This window comes from Staurois parvus, unplaced genomic scaffold (genome assembly GCF_062004578.1).
Source record: "Staurois parvus isolate SC_StPar_1 unplaced genomic scaffold, SC_StPar_1.0 ptg000097l, whole genome shotgun sequence".
Taxonomy (NCBI): Eukaryota; Metazoa; Chordata; class Amphibia; order Anura; family Ranidae; genus Staurois; species Staurois parvus.
In genome coordinates, this window is record NW_028317893.1 from 7,287,791 (window position 1) to 7,296,857 (window position 9,067).

Genomic DNA, 9,067 nt, shown 5'->3' on the forward strand with positions numbered 1-9,067 from the left:
GGGTTATGGGTAGGGTTTTCCTTAAAAGCTTGCCAGTGTCTTATCATCTGTAAATACTGGTCTAAAACACAGGGTCTATGAATGCTCAGCCTGCGCCTTTTACTGTAAAGGTAAGATATTCTACCTCACAGCACTAAACATGAGGTATAGGCAACACAGCGGCAGGTAGGATTCCTACTACAGAGCTGCCTTCAAACGTTTTAGCCCAACTGACAAACACAAAGGCCTGAACATCTTCCTGATAGAATTTAGCAAACATAAAAAAAAAAAAAAAAAAGGACAGCCAGATGGAAGCCTTCAAGGCTTGAACAGAAGCTTGATGCTGAACAGCCCAGGAAACACTACTGTTCCTTGTGGAATGCGCCTTGACTAGGAAATGAGGAATCTTGCCCCTGATACCATAGGCCTGATAAATGAGCTGAAAATCCACCTCCTTAGAATGCTTAAAACAAAAAGATAGCAACACAATACTGATGGGGGAAAGAGGACGAAGTCTCAAAACCACCTTATCCTGGTAAAGAACCAGGTAAGGTTCCATGCAGGAAATGGCATACAATTCCAAGAACCTGCAAGTTGAAGTAAAGGCAACCAAAAAGAAAAAACTTGAACATAAGACCGACAAGGGAATCTCCGAAGAAGGTTTAAAAAATCTGCAAAACAGACAAGACCAAATTAAGGTCCTATGGGGACAAGGGCTGGCACACAGGCAGAACAATCCATGTGACACTGCACAAAGGATTTTACGAAAGAAAGAGATGCAATAGGTCTCTGAAACAAAATGGCCAAGGGTGACATCTGTCTCTTGATGGTAAATTAAAGCCAGAGAAATCCACACCTCAAACTGGTTTAAACTAAAATACTGTCAGGGATGAAACTTACAAGCCTTACACAAGACAAAAAGGGTTTTCCATGTATGGTGGTACAACTTCTTGGAGGTCAACTTTCTTGCCTTGAGGAAAGTAGAGATCACAAAGTCAGAAACACCCCTATCCTTGGAGACTTGGGCTTCAAAAACCATGCCGTCAAAGTTTGACTGAAAGACTCCATTCACACCTGATCTCAAAGCGTCAAAGCGCTTGGGAATAAAAATGAATTATTCTCAATGGAGATGGTTCACATCTCTACTCCAAGTTGCCTGAAGCCAAATGCTTTAAGTTCAAACAAGTTCAGGAGCTTATTTGTTGCTCAAATAAGGCAGATTTGCAGGTTTTTAATGCCATAGAAATGAATGGAAACACGTGATTTGTGCATTATTGCGATTTTCTGCTCAAATGAAAATGTAAAAAAAAATTAATACATTTAAAATACAAATAAAAATATTCATAAATAAAATATGTAATAAATATTACTTAACCCATAACCTTAACCCCCAACCCTAAAAAATGTACATTATTAATAATAATAAAAAAAGTATTCATTTTATATTAGGCTTAGGGTATTGATTAATATTATTCGTTTAATTTCTATTAAGAAATAAGGGTTATTTATTTATTGCATTATGATTACTTTTATTTATTTGAAAGCTGCAAAAGCTGAAAAACCTAGCAAGAAAGGATGCAACAAATGATATTTTTCTCTATTGTCTAATGAAAAAATGCCAAAGCTCAAAAACGTCTGAAAAACGCTGTATAAAAACACACAAACATGCGAAAAACATTTTAATTTGCTACGCTCAAGTTTGAATGCAGCCTTAAAGAGGAGTTCCAGGCTCCCGCCCCAACCCCCAACAAAAAAAGGCAGTAGCTGCTGACTTCTAATATAAAGACACTTACCTGTCCAGGGGGGTCCAGTGACAGTCACCCGTGCTAGTTGTTCGCTTTGCTCTGTGTTCCCAGCGCTGGCATCTTCAGTAGGGGAAACAGGAAGTGAAGCCTTTGCGGCTTCACAGCCGGTTTCTTATTGTGCATGCACAATTTGCGCTGCGCCTTGTGATTGGTCCTGTAGTCTACCGGGCCCTATGAAGTGTCCCAGAAGACTGCAGGGGGAAGGAGGGGAGGGCTACATTTCCAGGTGATCCACTGTCAAAATCAGGTAGGGCGCAAACAAGCAGAGCTTCCCCCTTTTGGGTGGAGCTCTGCTTTAAGCAGAATGGAAGACTGGACCCTGCGACAATAAATCTGGCCAATCTAGAAAATATCCCAGCTTATCTAACAAGAGGTATATGATATCTGTATATCACCTACTTCTTGGACAAGCAGGCAAGATCAAAATCACTGAAATACCTCCAACCTGTATCTTCTGCAACAGGCAAAGAAGAAGCTGTAGCTGAGGGAAAGTGTAGATCAGAGAAAAATGACTAAGGATTAACTAGGGTACCTACCACAAACATTCCTGGTTTGGGACACAAACCTGTTCAGTTTGCCATTAAATCTGGGCCCTAGAGATCCAAATCCAGAGAAGAGACTCCAGGATTCAGTTGTTGACGGTTCAGAAAACATACCTGTCAATTTTCCACACCGGGAATGTGCATGGCGGAGAGGGCCGGAATGTGAAGTTCTGGCCTAGACAAAATTAGATCTGCTTCTTCCTCAGACTAGCTCTTCTTGTCTCTCCTTAAAGGATGATGTATGCTGCAGCTGTGCATTGCCAAACTGCATCTTGGTAGGGAGACCTTGAAGGAAGACAGACCAGTGTAAGTAAGCCAGAGCTCCAGGATTTCGATTAACTCCTCTGACAACCATATTCCTTAAACTGCAAGGTTCTCTAGAACACCTCCCCAGTCTGACAAGCTGCTGCCCATCAAGACCTTCAACTTCACCGGTAGGAAAGAGTTCTCGATTTCCAGCATCAGCATAGACATCCGTTTCAGAGATGATTGAGCCTTGGGAGACAGATGCATCAGCAGATCCAATAGTTATGGATGTTTGTCCTGTATTGACAGAGTATTGAGCTTAAAAGCACTGGAGTGAAACGTGGACTAGGGGACCACATCAAAGACAGACCTAAAATGAGACTTTCCAACAACATCAGGGACGCCATCTCAGAACAAAGACAAACATTTCTCCTGCGGAAGCAGTGCCTTAGCCTGTGCCATGTGAAGAATTAAACCTAAATACTCTAGACATTGTGTTGGAACCAAGGCCGAATTCTGAAAGATCAGCAACCAACATAACCATTCCAGGACCTATACCATCTGCTGGACTTTGGCCATCAGCTTGTGAGCCGATTGCCCTGAGAAGTAGGTTGCCCAGGTACCTCACCAATGGGAATACCCAAAGTCCTTAACAAAACCAAAGCCAAAACATCTTAGTATACACTCTGAGGGCAAGGAACACGCTAAAAGGCTATGCAACAAATTCAAAGTGACGATCCTCCACCCTTGAAGAGGCTGGAAAATTGGGATGTGTAGGTGGGCATTCTTGACCTCCACTGATGCCAGATGATCATCCGTTTATATCTGCCCACCCATAAACATACACTGTGGTTCAGTCTGGATCTGTCTGAAAAACTGACAGACAGATCCAGACTGAACAACTGTGTGAAAGGACCTGAACAAAGCTGCATCCTTTTCCATTTACACAAATTTGAACGGATGTAAACGTATATTTCTTGGAAGGATCACAGCACATCAACAGCTCTGGGTGTATTAAAGAAGACTGAAAAGTGGGGGTTGGGCGAAACATCAGGGTCGTGGCCATCAGGAGGAGCTGGTGCCGAGACCACTCTTCACATTTAATACACCTACAGCTGTTGGTGTGCGGCAATCCTTCCAAGGATTATCTGTCATGCTTTCTGGACAAGCATATTTACACCAGTGCCCTTTCTAGTGGGTCATCTGAGCAGTAGCATCGGTGCTTGAAGCGGCACTTCATGTCAGGTCGCAGGATGTAAATGGTTGTCCATTTACAACTTTTCCATTTATGTTTGTTTTTAGACAAACATATTTTGTTCATACTTTAGTCACCTATGATTAATTTCTTCAACAGCTTAAAAAAACAAAAAACAAACAACGGATATAGATTTATGTAAACTGAACTAAACTGAGCTGAACAGAAATAAGGAGCAAACAGAACTAGACATGGATGTGCAAACTGATGTAACTTGAATCAAGTTTTTTCTTAGCAAAAAAACATGACTGAATTGATGAAGCCTGTGTGTAAGGACCATTTGGTTTCTGCTCACCTCTCCTGGTGACAACTCTAACATTATGGATTTCCTATCATTCAATCACCTGAACAAAAATAGTGAACTTAAAAAGCGGGGCACAGACAGCAATAAACTTGACAGGGAATCTATTCCTTCTTCACTCCACCCAAAGCTTAAAAAAAAAAAAAGTTTTAAAAAGCAGAGTCATTGCATAAAAGCATGCTTTATACTTCAGAGATTAACAAATGTTTCCATAAAAAAAGTGTGTTTATTCTTTGGTTTTATATAAACTTCCCTGGAAGACTAGCTGAAAGAAAGGGTGTGCCCAGCACACAGCTGTAAAACAAGAAAAAAAGAAAAAGGAGGCAATAAATAGAACGGTCAAAGTTTTTTCCATAGAAGACAAACCCATTCTGACTCACCACCTGAAGTGCATTTCATTTCATTGCATGTTTTTCCTTAAAGTATATTCACAAACTTGCAGCCAAATTTGAAGGAAAAACACAAAAACGCACAATATATTTGTTATGTGTTTCAATTCCTGCAGCATACATTTTTCTTTACATTCCTTATTTTTTAGTCGTTTCTTAGAAAAGGGTGTCATGGCAAAGCACTACAAGTATTGATGAACAATGTCAGAGTGAGTCTGTCCCAACAGAAAGGCTTGTGACAGGATGAATGCCCTCGCATTAACATACAATGAAGAAGGCAAGCTTTCCACCATTCACACAAGGGTTGTGGGTGGCGGAAGGAATTCTCCCTGCTGTGATGCTGTATTCTGACAGCGGAGATTCTCGACTGTCAGAATTCACTGATCAGCAGCTGTGGCTGTTTGGCTGCATCTGCCAATCAATGAAAGTTTTCCATCATGGCCAATCAACTTATGTCCAAAACGGAATGCAGCACACAGACCGCCTGTTCCCAGGTGAACTGGAGGAATTTTGATCGTCTGTACCTTCACTAAAATATTTAACTCTTTGTTAGGACAGACCGTGTTCAAATCAAGTTTACTGCAGCATGGTGCTGTGGTTTTCACTGGTTGAAAAAGATGTTTAAAGTGACACAGAACAATATCCCTATTCTTCAAAAGATAGGCCCTTTTTCACATGAGCAGACTGATATTTGACAGGTACCCTCTCCCACTTCATGTTGGATTCACTGGAAGTTCTCCTTCCTGATTGTACCCTTCTGGGACATTGCACCGGTCCCAGAAGGCTGTGGGACCATTCACAAAGGACAGTGCGGCTTGCGCATGCGCAGTTGGCTGTGTAGCTGCAAGGAGTCCCAGTCGGCTGCCCGCAGTTAACATGGAGGAGCCGGAGACCTGAAGACTGGAGATGAACTGGCCTGCATGACGACAGCGCTGGATTCTTCCTGGAAAGATAAGGGTCCTCTTAATAAGAGTCAGACACTTTTTTGTGCCTGAGCCGACAGAGAGGAGGACGACTGTTAGTAAACAAAGCTGTCCTCCTCCCCACTGTAAATCATCGAGCGGTGGCGGCAAATCACCGGCTGGGACTTGGTGATTGACAGCCACAAATGGTGGCGCAGGTAGGGCGCTTGCACGCGCCCCTTACCCGAAAGTACAATATAATGTATACACATGATTTTGCGCACCCCAGCTGCCCTGTAGAAGTATATCTGCTTTAGGGCGGTCAGGTTGGGGTTAACCGCTTCCGCACCGCCATATAGCAGAAATACTGCTACAAGGCGGCACGGGTGCGCAAAATCACATATATACATGTGATTTTACAGTTCCGGGTAGGGGGCACGTGCGTGCCCTACCCTCACCGCCATTTGTGGCCTTGTCTGTCAATCACTGGGTCCAACCGGTGATCACTGAGGATTGCTGGCGAGACAGAGACCTGTATGTAAACAATACACATCTCTCCCGTCAGCTCCTGCACACAGAGGAGGAGGATTAAGGAGTCTGCCAGAGGAATACACCACTGAGGTGGTAACTGCTTTGAGGCCCTGTGTGGGTCGAGGAAGGGAGGTGAGCAGGCATTGCTGCCATTTGAAGGAGAGTACTTGCACTTAGAAGTGGAGATCACGTGTGTGTTCCAGCTTAAAGCACAGTCACATGCATGGAATATTTTTTCACCTTTGATATTGTCTTTTTCACTTATGGCATATATTAGTTATGTTTGATTTAGACACCATTGTATGTGGCCAATTATTCTGTTTTCATGTATATATACTTTGTTTAGTATATCTGATTTATGCACTACATATTTAGGTTCTTAATGTGTGATATTTAGCCATTATAGTCATTTTGGTTGACATTATTTTTTCTATCCACTAGAGGGAGTTCACATATTTTTAATATATATCGTGGTCACTTTGATTTACTATTATACTTTATGGAGACACATGATTGTATTCATGAGATACAAGCGCTTCACTAATTTTATGTTTATTTCTTGCACTTATTGGTATTAGTTAAAGTGACAGCAGCTGTATTGTGTCAGTTATTCCCATGAGCGCAGGAGGATCCCATACTATTTAGCTCCTGCACACTGCTTTGTATGGCTCTGCACAGCAGAGCCATACAAAGCAGTGCACTTACAGTGAAACACAGCACACATAGTAATACAGCACAGAGCCAATACTTAGAACGCCCCAGACGTTAACCCCTTCCTGCTTAGTGCCATTAATACAGCGTCAGTGCTCATTAGCACTGATCACTGTATTGGTGTTGCTGGGGATGTCAGTGACACCAAGTCAGTTCCCCCCAGTGTCAGAATGCCTGCCGCAGTCCCACCATAAGTCGCTGATTGCCACCATTACTAGTAAAAATAAATATAAATCCCAGTATATATACCACCATTTGTAGATACTATAACTTTTACATAAACCAATTAATTTACACATATTGGAATTTTTTTTTTAGTACAGACACGTAGCAGAATACATTTTGGCCTAAATTTATGATGAAATTTGATATTTTAAAAATATTTTAGTGATTATGTTTAATAGCAAAAAGTAAAAAATATTTTTTTTTCAAAATTGTCGGTCTGTTTTTGTTTATAGTGCAAAAAATTAAAAATGCAGGCGATCAAATACCACCAAAAGAAAACTATTTGTGGGGGGGGGGGACGTAAACCTAATTTGAGTGCAGCGTCGCATGACCGCGCAGTGGTCAGTTAAAATAACGCAGCACAAAAAAATGGCCTGGTCAGGAAGGGGGGAAACCCTCTGGAGGACAAGTAAAGTGGTTGTAAACCCCAGACATGAAATATGAACAAAGCATACCACTCTATAGTGTGCACTTGTCTCTATCCAAAGACACCAAGTGGCATTTCTATCTGTAGCTTTATTCCTCTGCTATCACTTCTGACAAGTTTTCCTGACACCAAAAGAAAAATGGTGACAGAGGTGAGACCTCCAGCAGATTTAGGCTGCGTTCACACTAGCGTTGTGTGCAGGCGGCAGAGAGGCGTTTGGGAAGCGTTTTTACCGCTTCCCAAACGCCTCTGGCAATTCTGCACATTGCAGCACATGGTGCTGTTCTAAGGGGAGCGGTAGCATCGCGGCAAAACGGACGCCTCTGGAGGAGTCAGGAGGCGTTGAAGCCTCCTATTCTTGTCTATGGTGCCGCTCCGCAAACGCCCCAGTTGCGGGGCGTTTGCGGAGCGGTAACACCATTTAAACTTAATTCTAGGCGTTTGTGGGGCGTTTTTTAACACCTAGCAACCGCTGCTAAACTGTGCATGCAGCATTTGCGTTAAAAGACGCTCCGCAAACGCCAGACCAACGCTTGCCAAACACTATAGGGGCGTTTGTCAAGCGTTGGTAAAACAGTCAAGTTCCTGTGACTGTATGAAGGTGGGTGTGTCCCTTTCCTCCAATCAGCTCTCAGAGTGTAACTTCAACTGTCCACCAACCCCTTCTTTTTTTCTGAAAACTCAGACAAGCTTTATAAAGTCCAGACTGTAAAGAAGAGAAAACTGCAGGTAAACAAGTACAACTTGTGTAGGATTTGTTTCATCTCTGTGTATCACCTGAGGCCAGTCACTTATCTGTGGATATGGAATTGTTTACAAAGTAGTTAAAAAAGAAGAAAACCTGGGTAGAGAGAAGAGTGGGTCTACACATATAGGGCCACACAGCACCGCCATACATACACTTCTCTGCCCTGTAATTATGAGGAACTGAAAAGAGATGAAGGTAAAGTCTAGGAGCAGAAAGTTTCCAGAGAAGCAGCCCGCCATGACCCCGAGGACACACGTGAGGAAATGAATGTGACACAACACAGCCAGCAACGTGCCGGGTCACACACCCTTCACTGACCCTGGAGAGGGGGGCACTCTGCTGTCCTCCCCGCTACAAGGACAAGCAGGGAGGAGGTCTTGTATGCCCTCACCCAGGTCATAGCAGCTCAGCGACCCCCTAGTCTAGTACCTGGAGGCGGCCTCTCATTCGGCGACAGGACGCTGTACGGATTACTGAACGGAACGCTGCACGCTGCATCCAGACCCCGCCCCCTCACAGGCCTACACATGAGGCTCGAACAGAATCATGGGACTTGTAGTTTATCTTATCACCTCAGGGTGCCTAACAGAACCAAGAGCTTGTATGTTACACTAGACAAGCGCTGACAGGATCATGGGACTTGTAGTTTCTCTCATAACCTCAGGCGGCTTAATGAAATCGAGAACTTGTATGCCGCTATAGACGGGCCCGGGCCCCGCCCCCACATGGCTATACATGAGTACCTCCAGGATCATGGGACTTATAGTTTCTCTCAGCAGTTCAGGCTGCCTGACGTAATTGAGGACGTGTATGGCGCTATAGACGGGCCCCGCCCCGTACAGGTCTATTCATGAGGCGCAGGCAGGATCATGGGACTTGTAGTTTCTTTCAGCACCTCAGGCTGCCTAACGGAACCGAGAGCTTGTATAGAGCTGTAGTTAAAGCTGAACTTTACCCATAACAACTTGATAAAAAATAATGTACTTAAGCAAGGAACATACATTCC

The 9,067-nt window shown here is 43.4% G+C and overlaps 1 protein-coding gene across 5 annotated transcripts in view; it reads right to left on the bottom strand.

Moving 5' to 3' along the window:
• The window catches only part of MIMS1 (mitochondrial inner membrane structural 1), a 141,968-nt gene extending 133,272 nt beyond the window's left edge, over positions 1-8,696 (bottom strand). Inside the window, exon 1 of one of the 5 annotated variants that reach the window (XM_089671061.1) lies at positions 8,491-8,696. The gene's annotated coding sequence lies outside the window, so the exon portion shown is untranslated. Of the gene's footprint in view, positions 1-2,440; positions 2,621-8,452 lie in introns of those variants that run through there. The other 4 variants (XM_089671057.1, XM_089671058.1, XM_089671060.1 and 1 more) reach the window with 4 other exon arrangements.
• Between the last annotated feature and the right edge of the window lie 371 nt (positions 8,697-9,067).